General features: G+C 46.6%; 1 long non-coding RNA gene across 2 annotated transcripts; it reads left to right on the forward strand.

Annotated features, from left to right (window-relative positions):
* Positions 1-15,135: 15,135 nt before the first annotated feature.
* Positions 15,136-18,452, forward strand: LOC122564280 (uncharacterized). Of its 2 annotated transcripts, none has more exons than XR_015752788.1 (4): positions 15,136-15,202; positions 16,410-16,582; positions 17,865-17,962; positions 18,060-18,452. It is a non-coding gene; the product is annotated as an uncharacterized LOC122564280 (long non-coding RNA). The 2 variants fall into 2 exon arrangements; XR_015752787.1 differs by lacking the exon at positions 15,136-15,202 and adding an exon at positions 15,999-16,234.
* Positions 18,453-24,503: the final 6,051 nt, after the last annotated feature.

Here is a 24,503-nt window from a genome sequence, read left to right on the forward strand (position 1 = left end):
GAGAGAGCAGCACTGAGAGAGAGCAGCATTGAGAATGAGCAGCATTGAGAGAGAGCAGCATTGAGAGAGAGCCGTATTGAGAGAGAGCCGTATTGAGAGAGAGCCGTATTGAGAGAGAGCAATATTGAGAGAGAGCCGTATTGAGAGAGAGCAGCATTGAGAGAGAGCAGCATTGAGAGAGAGCAGCATTGAGGGAGAGCCGTATTGACTGTGAGCAGCATTGAGAGAGAGCAGCATTGAGAGAAAGCCGCATTGAGAGAGAGCCGTATTGAGAGAGAGCCGTATTGGGAGAGAGCCGTATTGGTAGAGAGCCGTATTGGGAGAGTGCAGCATTGAGAGAGAGCCGTATTGGGAGAGAGCAGCATTGAGAGAGAGCCGCATTGAGAGAGAGAGCAGCATTGAGAGAGAGCCGTATTGCAAGAAAGCCGTATTGTGAGGGTGCAGCATTGAGAGAGAGCGGCATTGAGAGAGAGCAGCATTGAGAGAGAGCAGCATTGAGGGAGAGCCGTATTGACTGTGAGCAGCATTGAGAGAGAGCAGCATTGAGAGAAAGCCGCATTGAGAGAGAGCCGTATTGAGAGAGAGCCGTATTGGGAGAGAGCCGTATTGGTAGAGAGCCGTATTGGGAGAGTGCAGCATTGAGAGAGAGCCGTATTGGGAGAGAGCAGCATTGAGAGAGAGAGCAGCATTGAGAGAGAGCCGTATTGCAAGAAAGCCGTATTGTGAGAGTGCAGCATTGAGAGAGAGCGGCATTGAGAGAGAGCCACATTCAGAGAGAGCCATATGAGGAGACAGCTACATTGAGAGCCGTATTGAGAGAGTGCAGCACTGAGAGAGAGCCGTATTGAGAGAGTGCAGCACTGAGTGTGAGACGTATTGAGAGAGAGCTAAATTGAGAGAGTGCAGCATTGACAGAGAGCCGTATTGAGAGAGAGCCGTATTGAGAGAGAGCAGCATTGAGAGAGAGCTATATTGAGAGAGAGCCGCATTGAGGGAGTGCCACATTCAGACAGTGCAGCACTGAGAGAGAGCAGCATTGAGAGAGAGCCAAATTGAGAGAGAGCTGTATAAAGAGAGAGCCATATCGATTGAGAGCAGAATTGCGAGAGAGCTGTATCGAGAGAGAGCTGTATTGAGAGAGACACGTATTGAGAGAGTGCAGCGTTGAGAGAGAGAGCAGCCTTGAGAGAGAGCCGCATTGAGAGAGAGCCGCATTGAGAAAGAGCCGTATTGAGAGAGAGCCGTATTGAGAGAGAGCAGCACTGAGAGAGAGCAGCATTGAGAGAGTGCAGCATTGAGAGAGAGCCGTATCGAGAGAGAGCCGCATTGAGAGAGAGCCGCATTGAGAGAGTGCAGCATTGAAAGAGAGCAGCACTGAGGGAGAGCCGTATTGAGAGAGAGCCGTATTGAGAGAGAGCCGGATTGAGAGAGAGCAGCATTGAGAGAGAGCCGTATTGAGAGAGAGCCGTATTGAGAGAGAGCCGTATTGAGAGGGAGCAGCATTGAGAGAGAGCAGCACTGAGAGAGAGCCGCATTGAGAGAGAGCAGCATTGAGAGAGAGCCGTATTGAGAGAGCAGCATTGAGAGTGAGCAGCACTGAGAGTGAGCAGCATTGAGAGAGAGCTGTATTGAGAGACAGCCGCATTGAGAGAGAGCCGCATTGAGAGAGAGCCGCATTGAGAGAGAGCCGCACTGAGAGAGAGCCGCATTGAGAGAGAGCAGCATTGAGAGAGAGCAGCATTGAGAGAGAGCCGAATTGAGAGAGAGCCGTATTGAGAGAGAGCAGCACTGAGAGAGAGCAGCATTGAGAGAGAGCCGCATTGAGAGAGAGCAGCATTGAGAGAGTGCAGTATTGAGAGAGAGCTGTATTGAGAAAGAGCCGTATTGAGAGAGAGCAGCATTGAGAGACAGACGTATTGAGAGAGAGCCGTATTGAGAGAGAGCAGCACTGAGAGAGAGCAGCATTGAGAAAGAGCAGTATTGAGAGAGAGCCGTATTGAGAGAGAGCCGTATTGAGAGAGAGCAGCATTGAGAGAGAGCCGTATTGAGAGAGAGCCGCATTGAGAGAGAGCAGCATTGAGAGAGAGCCGTATTGAGTGAGAGCCGTATTGAGAGAGAGCCGTATTGAGAGAGTGCAGCACTGAGAGAGAGACGTATTGAGAGAGAGCTGTATTGAGAGAGAGCAGCACTGAGAGAGAGCAGCATTGAGAGAGAGCAGTATTGAGAGAGAGCCGTATTGAGAGAGAGCCGTATTGAGAGAGAGCAGCATTGAGAGAGAGCCGTATTGAGAGAGAGCAGCATTGAGAGAGAGCCGTATTGAGAGAGAGCCGTATTGAGAGGGAGCCGTATTGAGAGAGAGCAGCATTGAGAGAGAGCCATATTGAGAGAGAGCCGTATTGAGAGGGAGCAGCATTGAGAGAGAGCAGCACTGAGAGAGAGCCGTATTGAGAGAGAGCCGTATTGAGGGAGAGCCATATTGAGAGAGAGCAGCATTGAGAGAGAGCCGTATTGAGAGAGAGCTGTATTGAGAGAGAGCAGCACTGAGAGAGAGCAGCATTGAGAGAGAGCAGTATTGAGAGAGAGCCGTATTGAGAGAGAGCCGTATTGAGAGAGAGCAGCATTGAGAGAGAGCAGTATTGAGAGAGAGCCGTATTGAGAGAGAGCCATATTGAGAGAGAGTAACATTGAGAGAGAGCCGTATTGAGAGAGAGCCGTATTGAGAGAGAGTAGCACTGAGAGACCGCAGCATTGAGAGTGAGCAGCATTGAGAGAGAGCAGCATTGAGAGAGAGCAGTATTGAGAGAGAGCCGTATTGAGAGAGAGCCGTATTGAGAGAGAGCAGCATTGAGAGAGAGCAGTATTGAGAGAGAGCCGTATTGAGAGAGAGCCATATTGAGAGAGAGTAACATTGAGAGAGAGCCGTATTGAGAGAGAGCCGTATTGAGAGAGAGTAGCACTGAGAGACCGCAGCATTGAGAGTGAGCAGCATTGAGAGAGAGCAGCATTGAGAGAGAGCCGTATTGAGAGAGAGCCGTATTGAGAGAGAGCCGTATTGAGAGAGAGCAGCATTGAGAGAGAGCAGCATTGAGAGAGAGCAGTATTGAGAGAGAGCCGTATTGAGAGAGAGCAGCATTGAGAGAGAGCAGCATTGAGAGAGAGCAGCATTGAGGGAGAGCCGTATTGAGAGAGAGCAGCGCTGAGAGAGAGCCGTATTGAGAGAGAGCAGCATTGAGAGAGAGCCGTATTGAGAGAGAGCCGTATTGAGAGAGAGCCGTATTGAGAGAGAGCAGCATTGAGAGAGAGCCATATTGAGAGAGAGCCGTATTGAGAGAGAGCCGTATTGAGAGGGAGCAGCATTGAGAGAGAGCAGCACTGAGAGAGAGCCGTATTGAGAGAGAGCCGTATTGAGAGAGAGCCGTATTGAGAGAGAGCAACATTGAGAGAGAGCCGTATTGAGAGAGTGCAGCATTGAGAGAGAGCTATATTGAGCGAGAGCCGTATTGAGAGAGTGCAGCATTGAGAGAGAGCAGCCTTGAGAGAGAGCAGTATTAAGAGAGAGCAGCATTGAGAAAGAGCTGTAGTGAGAGAGAGTAGCACTGAGAGAGAGCCGTATTGAGAGTGAGCAGCATTGAGAGAGAGCCGTATCGAGAGAGAGCTATATTGAGAGAGAGGCGCATTGACAGAGGGCAGCATTGAAAGAGAGCAGCACTGAGAGAGAGCCGTATTGAGAGAGAGCTGTATTGAGAGAGAGCAGCATTGAGAGAGAGCAGCATTGAGAGAGAGCCGTATTGAGAGAGAGCCGTATTGAGAGAGAGCAGCATTGAGAGAGTGCAGTATTGAGAGAGAGCCGTATTAAGAGAGAGCCGTATTGAGAGAGAGCAGCACTGAGAGAGAGCAGAATTGAGAGAGAGCAGTATTGAGAGAGAGCCATATTGAGAGAGAGCCGTATTGAGAGAGAGCAGCACTGAGAGAGAGCAGCATTGAGAATGAGCAGCATTGAGAGAGAGCAGCATTGAGAGAGAGCCGTATTGAGAGAGAGCCGTATTGAGAGAGAGCCGTATTGAGAGAGAGCAATATTGAGAGAGAGCCGTATTGAGAGAGAGCAGCATTGAGAGAGAGCAGCATTGAGAGAGAGCAGCATTGAGGGAGAGCCGTATTGACTGTGAGCAGCATTGAGAGAGAGCAGCATTGAGAGAAAGCCGCATTGAGAGAGAGCCGTATTGAGAGAGAGCCGTATTGGGAGAGAGCCGTATTGGTAGAGAGCCGTATTGGGAGAGTGCAGCATTGAGAGAGAGCCGTATTGGGAGAGAGCAGCATTGAGAGAGAGCCGCATTGAGAGAGAGAGCAGCATTGAGAGAGAGCCGTATTGCAAGAAAGCCGTATTGTGAGGGTGCAGCATTGAGAGAGAGCGGCATTGAGAGAGAGCAGCATTGAGAGAGAGCAGCATTGAGGGAGAGCCGTATTGACTGTGAGCAGCATTGAGAGAGAGCAGCATTGAGAGAAAGCCGCATTGAGAGAGAGCCGTATTGAGAGAGAGCCGTATTGGGAGAGAGCCGTATTGGTAGAGAGCCGTATTGGGAGAGTGCAGCATTGAGAGAGAGCCGTATTGGGAGAGAGCAGCATTGAGAGAGAGAGCAGCATTGAGAGAGAGCCGTATTGCAAGAAAGCCGTATTGTGAGAGTGCAGCATTGAGAGAGAGCGGCATTGAGAGAGAGCCACATTCAGAGAGAGCCATATGAGGAGACAGCTACATTGAGAGCCGTATTGAGAGAGTGCAGCACTGAGAGAGAGCCGTATTGAGAGAGTGCAGCACTGAGTGTGAGACGTATTGAGAGAGAGCTAAATTGAGAGAGTGCAGCATTGACAGAGAGCCGTATTGAGAGAGAGCCGTATTGAGAGAGAGCAGCATTGAGAGAGAGCTATATTGAGAGAGAGCCGCATTGAGGGAGTGCCACATTCAGACAGTGCAGCACTGAGAGAGAGCAGCATTGAGAGAGAGCCAAATTGAGAGAGAGCTGTATAAAGAGAGAGCCATATCGATTGAGAGCAGAATTGCGAGAGAGCTGTATCGAGAGAGAGCTGTATTGAGAGAGACACGTATTGAGAGAGTGCAGCGTTGAGAGAGAGAGCAGCCTTGAGAGAGAGCCGCATTGAGAGAGAGCCGCATTGAGAAAGAGCCGTATTGAGAGAGAGCCGTATTGAGAGAGAGCAGCACTGAGAGAGAGCAGCATTGAGAGAGTGCAGCATTGAGAGAGAGCCGTATCGAGAGAGAGCCGCATTGAGAGAGAGCCGCATTGAGAGAGTGCAGCATTGAAAGAGAGCAGCACTGAGGGAGAGCCGTATTGAGAGAGAGCCGTATTGAGAGAGAGCCGGATTGAGAGAGAGCAGCATTGAGAGAGAGCCGTATTGAGAGAGAGCCGTATTGAGAGAGAGCCGTATTGAGAGGGAGCAGCATTGAGAGAGAGCAGCACTGAGAGAGAGCCGCATTGAGAGAGAGCAGCATTGAGAGAGAGCCGTATTGAGAGAGCAGCATTGAGAGTGAGCAGCACTGAGAGTGAGCAGCATTGAGAGAGAGCTGTATTGAGAGACAGCCGCATTGAGAGAGAGCCGCATTGAGAGAGAGCCGCATTGAGAGAGAGCCGCACTGAGAGAGAGCCGCATTGAGAGAGAGCAGCATTGAGAGAGAGCAGCATTGAGAGAGAGCCGAATTGAGAGAGAGCCGTATTGAGAGAGAGCAGCACTGAGAGAGAGCAGCATTGAGAGAGAGCCGCATTGAGAGAGAGCAGCATTGAGAGAGTGCAGTATTGAGAGAGAGCTGTATTGAGAAAGAGCCGTATTGAGAGAGAGCAGCATTGAGAGACAGACGTATTGAGAGAGAGCCGTATTGAGAGAGAGCAGCACTGAGAGAGAGCAGCATTGAGAAAGAGCAGTATTGAGAGAGAGCCGTATTGAGAGAGAGCCGTATTGAGAGAGAGCAGCATTGAGAGAGAGCCGTATTGAGAGAGAGCCGCATTGAGAGAGAGCAGCATTGAGAGAGAGCCGTATTGAGTGAGAGCCGTATTGAGAGAGAGCCGTATTGAGAGAGTGCAGCACTGAGAGAGAGACGTATTGAGAGAGAGCTGTATTGAGAGAGAGCAGCACTGAGAGAGAGCAGCATTGAGAGAGAGCAGTATTGAGAGAGAGCCGTATTGAGAGAGAGCCGTATTGAGAGAGAGCAGCATTGAGAGAGAGCCGTATTGAGAGAGAGCAGCATTGAGAGAGAGCCGTATTGAGAGAGAGCCGTATTGAGAGGGAGCCGTATTGAGAGAGAGCAGCATTGAGAGAGAGCCATATTGAGAGAGAGCCGTATTGAGAGGGAGCAGCATTGAGAGAGAGCAGCACTGAGAGAGAGCCGTATTGAGAGAGAGCCGTATTGAGGGAGAGCCATATTGAGAGAGAGCAGCATTGAGAGAGAGCCGTATTGAGAGAGAGCTGTATTGAGAGAGAGCAGCACTGAGAGAGAGCAGCATTGAGAGAGAGCAGTATTGAGAGAGAGCCGTATTGAGAGAGAGCCGTATTGAGAGAGAGCAGCATTGAGAGAGAGCAGTATTGAGAGAGAGCCGTATTGAGAGAGAGCCATATTGAGAGAGAGCAACATTGAGAGAGAGCCGTATTGAGAGAGAGCCGTATTGAGAGAGAGTAGCACTGAGAGACCGCAGCATTGAGAGTGAGCAGCATTGAGAGAGAGCAGCATTGAGAGAGAGCCGTATTGAGAGAGAGCCGTATTGAGAGAGAGCCGTATTGAGAGAGAGCAGCATTGAGAGAGAGCAGCATTGAGAGAGAGCAGTATTGAGAGAGAGCCGTATTGAGAGAGAGCAGCATTGAGAGAGAGCAGCATTGAGAGAGAGCAGCATTGAGGGAGAGCCGTATTGAGAGAGAGCAGCGCTGAGAGAGAGCCGTATTGAGAGAGAGCAGCATTGAGAGAGAGCCGTATTGAGAGAGAGCCGTATTGAGAGAGAGCCGTATTGAGAGAGAGCAGCATTGAGAGAGAGCCATATTGAGAGAGAGCCGTATTGAGAGAGAGCCGTATTGAGAGGGAGCAGCATTGAGAGAGAGCAGCACTGAGAGAGAGCCGTATTGAGAGAGAGCCGTATTGAGAGAGAGCCGTATTGAGAGAGAGCAACATTGAGAGAGAGCCGTATTGAGAGAGAGCCGTATTGAGAGAGAGCAGCACTGAGAGACCGCAGCATTGAGAGTGAGCAGCATTGAGAGAGAGCAGCATTGAGAGAGAGCCGTATTGAGAGAGAGCCGTATTGAGAGAGAGCCGTATTGAGAGAGAGCAGCATTGAGAGAGAGCAGCATTGAGAGAGAGCCGTATTGAGAGAGAGCCGTATTGAGAGAGACACGTATTGAGAGAGTGCAGCGTTGAGAGAGAGAGCAGCCTTGAGAGAGAGCCGCATTGAGAGAGAGCCGCATTGAGAAAGAGCCGTATTGAGAGAGAGCCGTATTGAGAGAGAGCAGCACTGAGAGAGAGCAGCATTGAGAGAGTGCAGCATTGAGAGAGAGCCGTATCGAGAGAGAGCCGCATTGAGAGAGAGCCGCATTGAGAGAGTGCAGCATTGAAAGAGAGCAGCACTGAGGGAGAGCCGTATTGAGAGAGAGCCGTATTGAGAGAGAGCCGTATTGAGAGAGAGCAGCATTGAGAGAGAGCCGTATTGAGAGAGAGCCGTATTGAGAGAGAGCCGTATTGAGAGGGAGCAGCATTGAGAGAGAGCAGCACTGAGAGAGAGCCGCATTGAGAGAGAGCAGCATTGAGAGAGAGCCGTATTGAGAGAGCAGCATTGAGAGTGAGCAGCACTGAGAGTGAGCAGCATTGAGAGAGAGCTGTATTGAGAGACAGCCGCATTGAGAGAGAGCCGCATTGAGAGAGAGCCGCATTGAGAGAGAGCCGCACTGAGAGAGAGCCGCATTGAGAGAGAGCAGCATTGAGAGAGAGCAGCATTGAGAGAGAGCCGAATTGAGAGAGAGCCGTATTGAGAGAGAGCAGCACTGAGAGAGAGCAGCATTGAGAGAGAGCCGCATTGAGAGAGAGCAGCATTGAGAGAGTGCAGTATTGAGAGAGAGCTGTATTGAGAAAGAGCCGTATTGAGAGAGAGCAGCATTGAGAGACAGACGTATTGAGAGAGAGCCGTATTGAGAGAGAGCAGCACTGAGAGAGAGCAGCATTGAGAAAGAGCAGTATTGAGAGAGAGCCGTATTGAGAGAGAGCCGTATTGAGAGAGAGCAGCATTGAGAGAGAGCCGTATTGAGAGAGAGCCGCATTGAGAGAGAGCAGCATTGAGAGAGAGCCGTATTGAGTGAGAGCCGTATTGAGAGAGAGCCGTATTGAGAGAGTGCAGCACTGAGAGAGAGACGTATTGAGAGAGAGCTGTATTGAGAGAGAGCAGCACTGAGAGAGAGCAGCATTGAGAGAGAGCAGTATTGAGAGAGAGCGGTATTGAGAGAGAGCCGTATTGAGAGAGAGCAGCATTGAGAGAGAGCCGTATTGAGAGAGAGCAGCATTGAGAGAGAGCCGTATTGAGAGAGAGCCGTATTGAGAGGGAGCCGTATTGAGAGAGAGCAGCATTGAGAGAGAGCCATATTGAGAGAGAGCCGTATTGAGAGGGAGCAGCATTGAGAGAGAGCAGCACTGAGAGAGAGCCGTATTGAGAGAGAGCCGTATTGAGGGAGAGCCATATTGAGAGAGAGCAGCATTGAGAGAGAGCCGTATTGAGAGAGAGCTGTATTGAGAGAGAGCAGCACTGAGAGAGAGCAGCATTGAGAGAGAGCAGTATTGAGAGAGAGCCGTATTGAGAGAGAGCCGTATTGAGAGAGAGCAGCATTGAGAGAGAGCAGTATTGAGAGAGAGCCGTATTGAGAGAGAGCCATATTGAGAGAGAGCAACATTGAGAGAGAGCCGTATTGAGAGAGAGCCGTATTGAGAGAGAGTAGCACTGAGAGACCGCAGCATTGAGAGTGAGCAGCATTGAGAGAGAGCAGCATTGAGAGAGAGCCGTATTGAGAGAGAGCCGTATTGAGAGAGAGCCGTATTGAGAGAGATCAGCATTGAGAGAGAGCAGCATTGAGAGAGAGCAGTATTGAGAGAGAGCCGTATTGAGAGAGAGCAGCATTGAGAGAGAGCAGCATTGAGAGAGAGCAGCATTGAGGGAGAGCCGTATTGAGAGAGAGCAGCGCTGAGAGAGAGCCGTATTGAGAGAGAGCAGCATTGAGAGAGAGCCGTATTGAGAGAGAGCCGTATTGAGAGAGAGCCGTATTGAGAGAGAGCAGCATTGAGAGAGAGCCATATTGAGAGAGAGCCGTATTGAGAGAGAGCCGTATTGAGAGGGAGCAGCATTGAGAGAGAGCAGCACTGAGAGAGAGCCGTATTGAGAGAGAGCCGTATTGAGAGAGAGCCGTATTGAGAGAGAGCAACATTGAGAGAGAGCCGTATTGAGAGAGAGCCGTATTGAGAGAGAGCAGCACTGAGAGACCGCAGCATTGAGAGTGAGCAGCATTGAGAGAGAGCAGCATTGAGAGAGAGCCGTATTGAGAGAGAGCCGTATTGAGAGAGAGCCGTATTGAGAGAGAGCAGCATTGAGAGAGAGCAGCATTGAGAGAGAGCCGTATTGAGAGAGAGCCGTATTGAGAGAGAGCAGCATTGAGAGAGAGCAGCATTGAGAGAGAGCAGCATTGAGGGAGAGCCGTATTGAGAGAGAGCAGCGCTGAGAGAGAGCCGTATTGAGAGAGAGCAGCATTGAGAGAGAGCCGTATTGAGAGAGAGCCGTATTGAGAGAGAGCCGTATTGAGAGAGAGCAGCATTGAGAGAGAGCCATATTGAGAGAGAGCCGTATTGAGAGAGAGCCGTATTGAGAGAGAGCCGTATTGAGAGAGAGCAGCATTGAGAGAGAGCCGTATTCAGAGAGAGCCGTATTGAGAGAGAGCAGCATTGAGAGAGAGCCGTATTGAGAGAGAGCCGCATTGAGAGAGAGCAGCATTGAGAGAGAGCCGTATTGAGAGAGCAGCATTGAGAGTGAGCAGCACTGAGAGTGAGCAGCATTGAGAGAGAGCAGCATTGAAAGAGAACCGCATTGAGAGAGAGCCGTATTGAGAGAGAGAGCAGCATTGAGAGAGAGCCGTATTGAGAGAGAGCCGTATTGAGAGAGAGCAGCATTGAGAGAGAGCAGCATTGAGAGAGAGCCGTATTGACAGAGAGCAGCATTGAGAGAGAGCAGCATTGAGAGTGAGCAGCACTGAGAGTGAGCAGCATTGAGAGAGAGCCGCATTGAGAGACAGCCGTATTGAGAGAGAGCAGCATTGAGAGAGAGCAGCATTGAGAGAGAGCAGCACTGAGAGTGAGCAGCATTGAGAGAGAGCCGTATTGAGAGAGAGCTGCATTGAGAGAGAGCCGTATTGAGAGAGAGCCGCATTGAGAGAGAGGCATATTGAGAGAGAGCCGTATTGAGAGAGAGCAGCATTGAGAGAGAGCAGCACTGAGAGAGAGCCGCATTGAGAGAGAGCAGCATTGAGAGAGAGCCGTATTGAGAGAGAGCCGTATTGAGAGAGAGCTGTATTGAGAGAGTGCAGCACTGAGAGAGAGACGTATTGAGAGAGAGCTATATTGTGAGAGAGCAGCATTGAGAGTGAGCCGTATTGAGAGAGAGCTATATTGAGAGAGAGCAGCATTGAGAGAGAGCAGCATTGAGAGAGAGCAGCATTGAGGGAGAGCCGTATTGAGAGAGAGCCGTATTGAGAGAGAGCAGCATTGAGAGAGAGCAGCATTGAGAGAGAGCTGTATTGACAGAGAGCAGCATTGAGAGAGAGCAGCATTGAGAGTGAGCAGCATTGAGGGACAGCCGTATTGAGAGTGAACAGCATTGAGAGAGAGCAGCACTGAGAGAGAGCCGTATTGAGTGAGAGCCGTATTGAGAGAGAGCCGCATTGAGAGAGAGCAGCATTGAGAGAGAACCGTATTGAGTGAGAGCCGTATTGAGAGAGAGCCGTATTGAGAGAGTGCAGCACTGAGAGAGAGACGTATTGAGAGAGAGCTGTATTGAGAGAGAGCAGCACTGAGAGAGAGCAGCATTGAGAGAGAGCAGTATTGAGAGAGAGCCGTATTGAGAGAGAGCCGTATTGAGAGAGAGCAGCATTGAGAGAGAGCCGTATTGAGAGAGAGCCGTATTGAGAGAGAGCAGCATTGAGAGAGAGCAGCATTGAGAGAGAGCAGCATTGAGAGAGAGCAGCATTGAGGGAGAGCCGTATTGAGAGAGAGCAGCATTGAGAGTGAGCCGTATTGAGAGAGAGCCGTATTGAGAGAGAGCCGTATTGAGAGAGAGCAGCATTGAGAGAGAGCCGTATTGAGAGAGAGCCGTATTGAGAGAGAGCAGCATTGAGAGAGAGCCGTATTGAGAGAGAGCCGCATTGAGAGAAAGCAGCATTGAGAGAGAGCCGTATTGAGAGAGCAGCATTGAGAGTGAGCAGCACTGAGAGTGAGCAGCATTGAGAGAGAGCAGCATTGAAAGAGAACCGCATTGAGAGAGAGCCGTATTGAGAGAGAGAGCAGCATTGAGAGAGAGCCGTATTGAGAGAGAGCCGTATTGAGAGAGAGCAGCATTGAGAGAGAGCAGCATTGAGAGAGAGCCGTATTGACAGAGAGCAGCATTGAGAGAGAGCAGCATTGAGAGTGAGCAGCACTGAGAGTGAGCAGCATTGAGAGAGAGCAGCACTGAGAGTGAGCAGCATTGAGAGAGAGCCGTATTGAGAGAGAGCCGTATTGAGAGAGAGCCGCATTGAGAGAGAGGCGTATTGAGAGAGAGCCGTATTGAGAGAGAGCAGCATTGAGAGAGAGCAGCACTGAGAGAGAGCCGCATTGAGAGAGAGCCGTATTGAGAGAGAGCTATATTGTGAGAGAGCAGCATTGAGAGTGAGCCGTATTGAGAGAGAGCTATATTGAGAGAGAGCTATATTGAGAGAGAGCCGCATTGAGGGAGTGCAGCATTGAGAGAGAGACGTATTGAGGGAGAGCTGTATTGTGAGAGAGCAGCATTGAGAGTGAGCCGTATTGAGAGAGAGCTATATTGAGAGAGAGCAGCATTGAGGGACAGCCGTATTGAGAGTGAGACGTATTGAGAGAGAGCTGTATTGTGAGAGAGCAGCATTGAGAGTGAGCCGTATTGAGAGAGAGCCGCATTGAGAGAGAGCAGCATTGAGAGAGAACCGTATTGAGTGAGAGCCGTATTGAGAGAGAGCCGTATTGAGAGAGAGCAGCACTGAGAGAGAGACGTATTGAGAGAGAGCTGTATTGAGAGAGAGCAGCACTGAGAGAGAGCCGCATTGAGAGAGAGCAGCATTGAGAGAGAGCCGTATTGAGTGAGAGTTGTATTGAGAGAGAGCCGTATTGAGAGAGTGCAACACTGAGAGAGAGACGTATTGAGAGAGAGCTGTATTGAGAGAGAGCAGCACTGAGAGAGAGCAGCATTGAGAGAGAGCAGTATTGAGAGAGAGCAGCATTGAGAGAGAGCAGCACTGAGAGAGAGCCGCATTGAGAGAGAGCAGCATTGAGAGAGAGCCGTATTGAGGGAGAGCAGCATTGAGAGAGAGCAGCATTTAGAGAGAGCAGTATTGAGAGAGAGCCGTATTGAGAGAGAGCCGTATTGAGAGAGCAGCATTGAGAGAGAGCCGTATTGAGAGAGAGCCGTATTGAGAGAGAGCAGCACTGAGAGAGAGCAGCATTGAGAGTGAGCAGCATTGAGAGAGAGCAGCATTGAGAGAGTGCAGCATTGAGAGAGAGCCGCATTGAGAGAGTGCAGCATTGAGAGAGAGCAGCATTGAGAGAGTGCAGCATTGAGAGGGTGCAGCATTGAGAGAGAGCCGTATTGAGAGAGTGCAGCATTGAGAGAGAGCAGCATTGAGAGAGAGCAGCATTGAAGAGTGCAGCATTGAGAGAGTGCAGCATTGAGAGAGTGCAGCATTGAGAGAGAGCAGCATTGAGAGAGTGCAGCATTGAGAGAGTGCAGCATTGAGAGAGAGCAGCATTGAGAGAGTGCAGCATTGAGAGAGTGCAGCATTGAGAGAGAGCCGCATTGAGAGAGTGCAGCATTGAGAGAGAGCAGCATTGAGAGAGTGCAGCATTGAGAGAGTGCAGCATTGAGAGAGAGCCGCATTGAGAGAGTGCAGCATTGAGAGAGTGCAGCATTGAGAGAGTGCAGCATTGAGAGAGAGCCGCATTGAGAGAGAGCCGCATTGAGAGAGTGCAGCATTGAGAGAGTGCAGCATTGAGAGAGTGCAGCATTGAGAGAGAGCCGCATTGAGAGAGAGCCGCATTGAGAGAGTGCAGCATTGAGAGAGTGCAGCATTGAGAGAGTGCAGCATTGAGAGAGTGCAGCATTGAGAGAGTGCAGCATTGAGAGAGAGCCGTATTGAGAGAGTACAGCATTGAGAGAGTGCAGCATTGAGAGAGTGCAGCATTGAGAGAGAGCCGTATTGAGAGAGTACAGCATTGAGAGAGTGCAGCATTGAGAGTGCAGCACTGAGAGAGTGCAGCATTGAGAGAGTGCAGCATTGAGAGAGTGCAGCATTTAGAGAGAGCCGCATTGAGAGAGTGCAGCATTGAGAGAGTGCAGCATTGAGAGAGAGCCGTATTGAGAGAGTACAGCATTGAGAGAGTGCAGCATTGAGAGAGTGCAGCATTGAGAGAGTGCAGCATTGAGAGAGTGCAGCATTTAGAGAGAGCCGCATTGAGAGAGTGCAGCATTGAGAGAGTGCAGCATTGAGAGAGTGCAGCATTTAGAGAGAGCCGCATTGAGAGAGTGCAGCATTGAGAGAGTGCAGCATTGAGAGAGAGCCGTATTGAGAGAGTACAGCATTGAGAGAGTGCAGCATTGAGAGAGTGCAGCATTGAGAGAGAGCAGCATTGAGAGAGAGCAGCATTGAGAGAAAGCCGGATTTTTCAAACCTTCTTTAATCAGGTTCAGCTGAGGCTCAATCTGCGTTCGCAGTTGGAGTTAAAATATCCTGTGGCACTTTTTTGAAGAAGAGCAGGAATTTTTTTTCTGATATCCTATTCAATACTTATCCCTCAAAGAACATTATTGATAAACAGGCCATCTGTTGTGGGATCTTACTGTAAACCAATTGACTGCTGTGTTCCTTACAAAAGGCACTGCATTTCCAAACATACTTCATTGTCTGTGAGCGCTGAAGTCAAGAAATACGTTCTTTAACTGAAATGTCATTAATTTTTATCTTTGTTTTTCCCCTCCTCCTTACAAAGGAGCTATAGCTCAGTGGTTAGCATGGCTGGCTCATAGCACGAGGGGCCCGAGTTCAATTCCCATCTCAGGCAATTGTCTGTGTGGAGTTTGCACATTCTCCTCGTGTCTGTGTGAGTTTCCTCCCACAGTCCAAAAATGTGCAGGTTAGGTGAATTGACCATTCTAAATTGCCCGTAGTGTCAGGTACATTAGTCAGGGGGAATGGGTCTGGGTGGGTTGGTGTTGACTTGTTGGGCTGAAGGGCCTGTTTCCACATTGTAGGGAATCTAATCTAAAACTATAGTGACATCAAGGAGAAAGGGAATAAAATCTTCCAAAAGATACAGCTCCACAATGTTGCAGAAAGTCTGAAGTCAGAAGATCTGTGTCAGTCTGTAATGATACAGGTCAGTTTAGGAGCATTAACAAAGGAATGTTCGGATAACTGTTAAATTACCTGCAAATGAGATCAAACATCACAGGTAGAGTTTGAAATGACTGCAGAACCTCAGAAATCATGGGTTTGACCCCAGAGGCAGAATGAAGTCTTGCATGCTCGGATATGCACGGGAATTGGAACAAAGCTGAGGATCAGTAACAGATTAATGACAGCACTGATTATGAGAAACTGACTGCATGATGTAAGTAAAATGTTTTATTTTACTGGGAATCAAACTGTTACTGTTTGTTCTCACACCAGCTGAATCTGGCCCAAAGAACACGAAAATAACCCTTCCTCTACAGCATCAAGTGCTGTGAGCCAAAATTCCTACTTGGTTGTGTACATTGTGTTCTGACTTAATCTGCAAAGTCCATCCAGCCTTTTTAATACTTGTGTGTACAGAAGGGATGTTACCTGCTGCATATCCAGACATGTGCACCCCTTTGGAGCTGCTGCCATGATGGAAGGTGGAAGCAGCCACTGGGGAAATGAGGTATTAGCACTGATCAAACACAGGGGTATGGATAGATGGATGTTTGAGTTGGTTTGGGATCATATGTTTGATGGAAGTTAATTGTGAGATGTGAAGTCCAGTGTTGGGTGTCTGAGCACAATACATTTACCTTCAAATCAGATCTGTGATATCATTAACTACAGAGAAAAAAACCATATTGTCCTGAGCATCAGATCTTACGGACGAAAATCATGAGAAAAAAGGCAGAAAATGATTTGTGTAAAATATTGTTTTTCAAATTGTGGTTTCAGAGGAGAGTGGTAAAGGTGGAAGTTATCAGATTGCCAAATCCCAATTTAGTCTTGGGCATATTTTATTTGATTACTGTCATTAGTTTTTCTGTGCTGCATTGATAACATTTACAGCATTGTTTTACTTTGGGGAGCTGTTGGGACAGGAGGTTCCTGGAGTGTATCAATTCAGGCCATCCACCCCCACACCACCCACAGAATACATAACCCAAGTGACATACTCAAGTCTGATCTATGTTACGAGTTGCGCATTTTGTACTCTTCCCAGGTTGCAACTGATTTTGTTGGTGATATCTTTCTGTCTATTGGTATTTTTAGTCCCAATTCAGTTATATATAGGAATTCACTAATGTGCAGGCAAACTGGTTTACAATGCATCAAACAACATCAGCTCTCTTGACGTAACTTGGAAGAAGCAGCTGAATTGTTTCAATGAGTCAATCCTTGGAAATTCTAGCCTGGAGAACTAAAGCATAATTAAAACCATCGACTCATTTACTGAGAACTAGCCTGGACTCAAAACATCCAAAATTCATTTTGATGATGACTAATCAGGTCTTTACTATGTAAAGAAAGTGGATACCAATTTAAACGTGCAGTAGCTGTCTATGGTGGTAAAATAGGGGTTAGAAAGTCACTAATTCTGATGTCCTTTAACCCAATGCTGAAGACTGTGCAATAATTAATGCCCAAATCCTCTGAGTTCTTTTGTGTTCACATTCACTGTCTTTTGAAATTTGAATTTCTGGACTGTCTTAAGGTGCAGAATATATATTTTAACTTTGACTTTTGCACTTGTATCAAGCTACTGAGATAAGGGGTCTTCTACCCTGTAAAGTTTTCATACTTAAAGCCAGATATCAACCTGGAATTTGACTCGAGTTGTTGTAATTGCGTTACAGAATCTGTTTAACTTTTGTCCTTGTTTGCTCTAGACCAGAGTTCAAATGGAGCCCAAGCTAATGGGATGAACGTGCCTGGACATGCAATTATTTGTGCAGTCTCAATTCGGCTTTGGTGGGCCTTGGGCGCAACACAAATAAATGCGATAATCTTCCTCAGTGCAAGTAAATGTCAGCCGTGGAATAAAATGGAAACTGACTATGAGGTGTGTGGTAGCGAACGTTTTGCTTTGAACATGGATGTGCTTTAACTGGCTTACTGGTACGAAATCTTGCACTAATATTACTATCTATCACCCTGATAGCCTTAAAAATTGCTACGAAATGCTGTCAGCGTTTATTCTGAGTCAGCATAATTGATGCAACTAACTCAATAATTATAAACAACTCACTCTAATATTTCGTTAAGTTGAACTTAAATGAGAATTTAAAGCCCCCACCCCCACCCCTCTGTAAGATCTGATGCTCCGGACATATGCTTTCTTTCTCTCTGTAGTTAATGATATCACTGATCTGATTTGAAGATAAATGTATTGTGCTCAGACACCCAATCATAGTCTCAATTCAGTCCAAACCTTAAAATTTTACAAAGGTGAATCGCTTCCTGAGTATACCCCGACACACCCTGTCAGCATTAACTTGCAGCCTTGCTTGAAGGAAAACAAACACTTGATATTGCACCTTATCACATCCTTCAAAGATGTCTCAAAGTACTTTAGAGTCATTGTACATCTTTGAAAGATAATCACTGTTCTGCAAGTAAAAATCTCAAAATTTACCATGAGGTCAAAATTGAATTTATTGTCACGTGTACCGAGGCACAGTGAAAAGCTTTGTCTTGCGAGCAATACAGGCAGGTCACAGAGTTAAGTAGCATAGATAAGTTAGTAACAGGTAAACAGCAGCAAAAACAGACACACAGGAACAGACGAATGTGAGTCCATTCAGCATTCTAACAACAGTAGGGTAGAAACTGTTACGAAACTGGCTGGTGCGTGAAGTTGCAAATTGGACTGTGAGCAAGTGAGGTGAGGTTTGGATGAGCCTCTCTGTGCAGAGACAGTGAGGTTGTTCGTGTGCAGTTTGAATGAAATTGCTGAGACAAGTGTAAAAAGTGGAAGAATAAGTGGAATAATTGGAACTAATTCAGATTTCTCTTGACACATCTCCTGAAATGTCAGCTGTTTTTAGATAAATGTCTATTTTCATGGGATTACTTACAGGATAACAACTGGGCTAATAGCCATTCATAATTTCACATCACAAACAAATGCCTGAGGAATACATTGTGTTGTATTTGTCAGGTCTAATCAATGCTGGATGCTGAAAAATAAGAGGGGTGGGATGGTATTTTAGCTGAAAGAAAGAAAGAAAGACTTCCTTTTCATGACTCCACCCAAGTACTTTATAGGCAATGAAGAATTTTTTAAAGTGTTGACTCTGAATTGCTTATTGACATACTAAACTTTTTAAAATGTTTTTTTAAAGACCTCCAAGCTTAATAAGACTGATAATATAAATCCTGGATTGTCATGGATCGTCATGGAAATCTTCAAAGAGAGAGACTTAAGAGGAAGAGATGCAAGGTAAAAACTGGTTTCCCTGCTCAGCAGGAAATCTATCTGTGGGCAATCCAGACAGTGGACATGAGTTGAAGGACATGTTTGTGTTTTATCCTCTCAGGCAAATAAAGGAACAAGGATTTAAAGTTCCTACAGTTGTAGTCTCAGTGCGTTAGTGGGCTGACGTGTTGGTGTGGGCTTGTATGCTGTGAAGGCCACATCATGAAAACAGCCAGTGGCTATCCCTGCACTGTAAGTGAAGAAATATATTCTATCACACTCTGTTGGAAGCCAGGCAAATCAATGAAGTCACCATTGAAAAGGAACTAGCAAACAAGACAGTCGACCAACTTGTAAAGCCAAGAATGTGAAGTCAGTTGCTTCACTCCCAACATCAGCATGACCATTATCATCCAACCGAATAGCTGGAAAGGTCCACCAAATTCTCTTCATGGAACCAGGAGACTGATCTGTATGTCTTCTTATTAGTTGTCTTTTTATTCAATTCACATTTCTAACCAACATACATAAAAATGTATGCTGCATTTTTATTGTCTTTTCTCACATTTACTAGCTAATAAACACAGTCTTTAATTCAAAACAATTGGTTAATTTGGTTCCTTTTTAAAGTATAAATACATTCTGATTGGAAAACAGTAACCATGTGGAAAGGATCCTTACAAATTTGTTGTCACAAGCTGAGAGAGGAGGTGAGTTAAGACAGGGAGCAAAACCACCTGGGATTATCCTGTCCAGAATCATAACACACTGGGGAACCTCGCCCAGGGACTTATTATAACAACAATACAATAATGAGATAGAATAGCAGATCATCTTTTTATAATGCTGTTGGTTGGAGGATATGCATCAATTTGAGCATCAGATTCTTTTACATCTGGCTAAGGGACAAAGCCTAAGTTTGATATCTCATTCTAAAGAGGTATCTCAAACATTGCAGCCCTCCCTCAATACTGCTTTGAAGTGTCAGCCTAGATTATACACACATGTTTCTGAAGGGCAACTATGACTCTATAACACTCTGATTTGAAGATAGATCTGTTACCAACATGCCAAACAAATAAAATTGAGGATAAAGCGTATTGATTGGGGAGTCCAACCATTCTTTTAGTCTAATTTGTACAATTGTGTAATACACAACAGTGAAACTCTGACAGTAGGAGTCCAACCTATTCCAGGTCAGTCACTGGTTTCACTTATCACCTTACTTTCATAAATAGGTGTTGAGCATTTTACTGAAAGCCTGCCAGATGTTAGAACAGATGTGTTACTGATAAGTCATTACCAGCCATTTTATTGTTGGCCAATTCCCTTGCAAAATTCTAAAGTACTTATATGCAAGTACTATACAGAATGTGTGGACAAGAAGCCTGTACAAGAGACATTCAAAAGCATCTGAAGTTCATTTCTGCATGACTGTATCTGCGCATATATGCACTCCACAAAACCATAAAACATGAAATCTTTATTGGCATCAGATCTTTATAAACTCCAAGAAGTGAACTATTTACAATGGACATTCATGATGTATGATTCAGGACACTGTTAAAAGTGAACTCCTGATCTCTAAACAGTTGGGTAAGGGTTCAGATGGAGGAAGTCCTGTTGCCATCTTCTAACTACTAACTAACCTTGTCTTCCAGACATTAGGGATATCTGCCCATCTTCCCATGGGGCTTCTTGGACACAGCAATGCAGCTCAGATCGTGTGACAAGGTCTTCAGCTGTTCCATGTCATCTCCCCAGACTTATACACTTAATAGTAATGTCCGGGGGAGTGTTGCTGAACAAAGGGACCTTGGTCTGCACGTTCATTGATCCTTGAAAGTAGAGTCACAGATTGTGAAGAAGGCATTTGGTATTCTTTCCTTTTTTGGTCAAAGAATTGAGTATAGGAAACTGGAGCATCGGAGGCTGAGGGTGACTTTATAGAGGTTTATAAAATCATGAGGGTCGTGGATACGGTAAATAGACAAGGCCTTTTCCCTGGGGTGGGGTGTCCAGTACTAGAGGGTATGGGTTTAGGGTGAGAGGGGAAAGATATAAAAGGGACCTAAGGGGCAACTTTTTCACCCAGAGGGTGGTACGTGTATGGAATGAGCTGCCAGAGGAAGTGGTGGAGGCTGGTATAATTACAGCATTTAAAAGGCATCTGGATGGGTATATGAATTGGAAGGGTTTGGAGGGAAATGGACCAAGTGCTGGCAAATGGGACTAGATGAGGTTAGGATACCTGGTCGAAATGGATGTGTTGGACTGAAGGGTCTGTATCTGTGCTGTATGACTCTGAATCTATGATAATGCTGAATCCAGGTCAAGCAAAAAGTTATGTCTACTCTTACATCCGCTTTAACATCTCTGTCGAAAGGTTTTCCTTGGATTGGTAGCATTATTTCTTTAATGCATTGGAGAATTAACACAGATTATGCACATAGATTATGGCTGTCCTCCCAACTAGGAAACTTGCCTTCGAACTATGAATGGGAGTGTCCAGTGGCCCCAATCTGAGGGGCACGGATGGATCGTAATGGTGGCCTTTGATAGTCAAACTCCGCTCTTGCCTCCAAACCTCCTAATCCTAATCCCCTTCCCTCAACAACACACTACTCTACGACAATGAACACAAGAGTAGACCTCACCGTTGGATCCCTTGGGGCTGTGTTCAATCAACGGTCTTTAGGATCCAGAAGCTGCTAGCGTCTGATTGGCTAGCAACATCCAGAGACTGGAGAGGCCAGTGTCAAAGCCTGTAATAGTTCAGAATGCTCACTGAAGGTCAGCAGGCAACAAGCCGACTGGCAACTGGCACAAAATAAGTCACGTTTTCTCAGTGATAGGGATGGTGTGTCAGTTAATATCTAACAATTGCACCCCAAAACCTATATCCGGAAAGGGAAAATTGCACCCTCTGACTCTGTCTTGCAAGTTTAATCGATTTTTACTGTTGAGCAACATCAACTACGCACACTGTTCCAAACAGTAGCTAAAAATAGCAAATGGTTCATAATTTACACAAGCTTAGTAGTCACTTTTCTGTGGCATTTGAAATTTACTTATCTCATGTTGGTTTTTATTAATAAGAATTATTTCAGACACCATTCAGCAGGTTGACATGTACATTTACTCTGGTGTTGTTGAATCATTGCGCATAAATATTTTGTGAATTATTTCAAAAGTTCCTGTGACGGTGATGTATTTCACAGGTTACTTTCATTCCATTCGGAAGAATATGTGGGGCTGAATTTCATACAGAACCAGATACAAAAGTAGCTGACAATTTGCTACTGCTCATTCTAAACTGCAGCTGAAAATACTTTCCATACTGTGTACATCCATTAAAGGTCCTTCTAATGCACAATTTGGTAATACATTACAGCTTTTATACACATAGGCAGAAGTGCGTATTGCAGATGCTGGAGATGAGAGTCAAGATTAGAGTGATCTGGCCCCCTCATTCCTGATGAAGGGCTTTTGCCCAAAACGTTGATTTTCTTGCTCTTAGGATGCTGCCTGACCTGTTGTGCTTTTCCAGCACCACTCTAATCTTGAGCTTTTACACACGTGTCTACTTTGACCTGGTGGGGGCAAAATTGCCTCTAAGTCAGACAGGGTGTGATTCAAGCTGTAGTACTCAATTTGAGCTAACTATGTGGGTTGATAACTTTGTCTTATATAGGGAAAACATGCCAGTGCGCAAAGTGTTTGACTAACCTATTGAAGCTGAGGTCCTGTCTACCCATTCAAATCTTTGGGAGAATCTCAGGTTGCTATTTGACAGTAGTTGGTGTTCTGACCAACATTTATTAGAATATCAGTTCGTCAGGTTCCTTTACAATATTGCAGTTTTTGTTTCTGGCTATGTGTGGTGATGCAGTGAAGCATAGAAAATAGGAGCAGGAGTAGGCCATTCGGCCCTTCAAGCCTACTCCACCACTCGTGGTTGATCATCCATCTCAGCACCCTGTTTCTTTTTTCTCCCCATGCTGTTTAATTCCTTTAGCCCTAACAATTATGTCCAACTCGTTCGTGAAAACATTCATTGTTTTGGCCTCAGTTACTTTCTGTGGCAGAGAATTCCAAAGGTTCATCACTCTCTGGGCAAAGAAACACTTCCTCATCTCAATGTTAATTGGCTTACCCAATATCCTTAGACTGTGACCCCTGGCTCTGGGCTCCCTGGACATCGGGAATATCTTTCCTGCATTTACCCGAGATCCACCAGCTAACACTCTGCCATTCTTATAAACTCCAATAAATATAGATCTAATTAATCCAATTCATATATCAGTCCCACTTTCCAAGGAATCAGTCTGGCAGTCTGAGCTATAATACTCTTCTGGAGTGCCTGGGAGATGGTTTCTAGAGCAACTTGCTGAGAATCTGCCTCAGAATAAGTTATTTGAAATCATTAGAATTGACCATTAGACATGCATTCAGATTGAGAGTGCTAAAGAGTCAGATGCTGATTGAAAGCAATTAGATGTATGTCATTGGTGCTCGCAAATTGAATCTGGCTTTATTAATAATGTTGAAGCTACTAGCAATGATGGTGTAAAAGGTCAATACTGGCTGAAGGTGAACTATTAGTACAATTTCCAAGGATGTTTTGCTCTGTTATGACGATGACCACATTGTGTATGCTCAGTGCAGGTCAGGGTCACTGGTTGATGTGGCTGTAGGATTTGGAGGGTACTGTAATGCTGCAGGCCACTCCTTGTCGCATGTGATTATCACTCAGTTGGTTTGGCAACTTAGCACATGCTGAGCTGGAATGTGAATGACCAATATCACCATCACCCTGGTTTTCCTCATGTCTCACTGTGAGGTAAATTGCCCTTATCTGCAGGCTTTGCTGCCAAAGACTGTTCTTTGGATTTTGAAAATTTTATGCTCCTCCTGTGATCCTCTCCCCTGAGAGTGAAGGGCCCTGTTGCTGGTAATGTGTTGGGCACATGAAGACAGAGATGGATGGAGGAGGAGGAGAGCTGACAGACTCAGGAGGAGACTGCTCTTGTAGAGGACAAGGAGCACCCAGGTCAGGGAGAGTTTGCAACCACGGGGACCCCCAGGAGCTCGGGATGCCCAGAGTTTCCTGATCCAGATGCTATTTCCTGGGCATGAGTGAAGTGCAGTGCTCATGCAGGCCACATATGTCCCAGGACACTGCGATATAACTACTCTAGGTACTAGCGCAGGTCCTGGGGCCTGCAGGAGTGGGAGGGTCATCCTCTCCCTGATCCTATGAAGGTGAGTAATGCTTTCAGCCTCCCTGGGACTGGCTCCTTTGAGGGAGTGACCGGTGACCTGTATCGCATCTCTCAGCCATGCACCCACAATGCATCAGGATAGTGACCAATGTGATCAACAGGTCCAAGGCCACACTTGTTTATTTCATTCTGTCATAAGGTCAGTGCTACAGCCCAGACATTAGGATTGAGAAACTGAGCTGGCTTCCTCCAGGTGCAAGGTACCATTGACTGCACACATGTGGCACTGAACGGTCCCTCTAAGACTCTTATAATATCTCAACTCTCCATAATTCAAGGACACGAAGGCATTCCATACCATGAATGTTTAGGTAATCTTTGATCACCACTACCACTTCCTGGAGATGTCTGCCCACGACCCTGGCAGCTGCCACTACCTCCTACATGCTGGAGCACTCTCATGTAGCTGGTGCATTCGAGTGTCTGGTGTCCATAAAAGGCTAGTTCCTGGGAGGCAAGGGCTACCCACTGTAACTTTGGCTCATGACTGCTGTTCCCTCTAAGATTAGAGTAATGCTGGAAAAGCCCTCTAAGATGTATGGTCATTCAGAGGTTCTGTGCCATCTTGCATATGCAAATCAGCACGCTGACACATGGTTTCCAGCCCCGGAAGCAGCTGCCACTATAGGACCTCAGAAGTTTATGCAGCACGATAAAGAATGTAACTCCCAATAACATAGCGCATCCTCCTGACTGATGTTATGCAGAGATTTAATATTGGCCATGCCACAACAAAGGCCATGTTGCTGCAAGGTATAGGCCTGTAGAAGATGGGGTTCCATTAACTGAACTGATGGGTGACCTCTAGTATAGTCTGGACAGAGTGTCCTGCACCCTTCTAGTGTATTGTACTCTGCTCAGATGGAACAGGCAATCAGATGGTTTGATAGATGCTGAGGAACTGGGGGAATGGGAGCAGTCTTCCAGGGGCAAGAATGCTCTCTTAGGGGTGAACGAGGGGCATTGGGGTCAACATTAGGCTGACGTTGACCATGGCAGAGCTAGTTGCATGGGGCACTGCAAGTCAGACATAACCTCATTGATATCTGCTTCCAATAGTTGAAGTTGTCCACAGTAGCTAATCATTGACTGTATCATTTTTACTGTCGTAATTTCTAGATCTGGTTGGCATTATAGGGGCGACGTTGGCTTCACTTTTGACTCATATTGTGTTCTGTAAATAAAGGATCAAATTTGTATTTGTCTGAATTTGCTCTCATACTGAATAATGGCAAAATGAAAACATAAAGTAGTCAATGGGGACAAGATAGCTCTGATTT

This window comes from Chiloscyllium plagiosum, unplaced genomic scaffold (assembly GCF_037043375.1).
Source record: "Chiloscyllium plagiosum isolate Xiang-an unplaced genomic scaffold, Cpla_swu_hap1 HiC_scaffold_34, whole genome shotgun sequence".
NCBI classification, from domain to species: Eukaryota; Metazoa; Chordata; class Chondrichthyes; order Orectolobiformes; family Hemiscylliidae; genus Chiloscyllium; species Chiloscyllium plagiosum.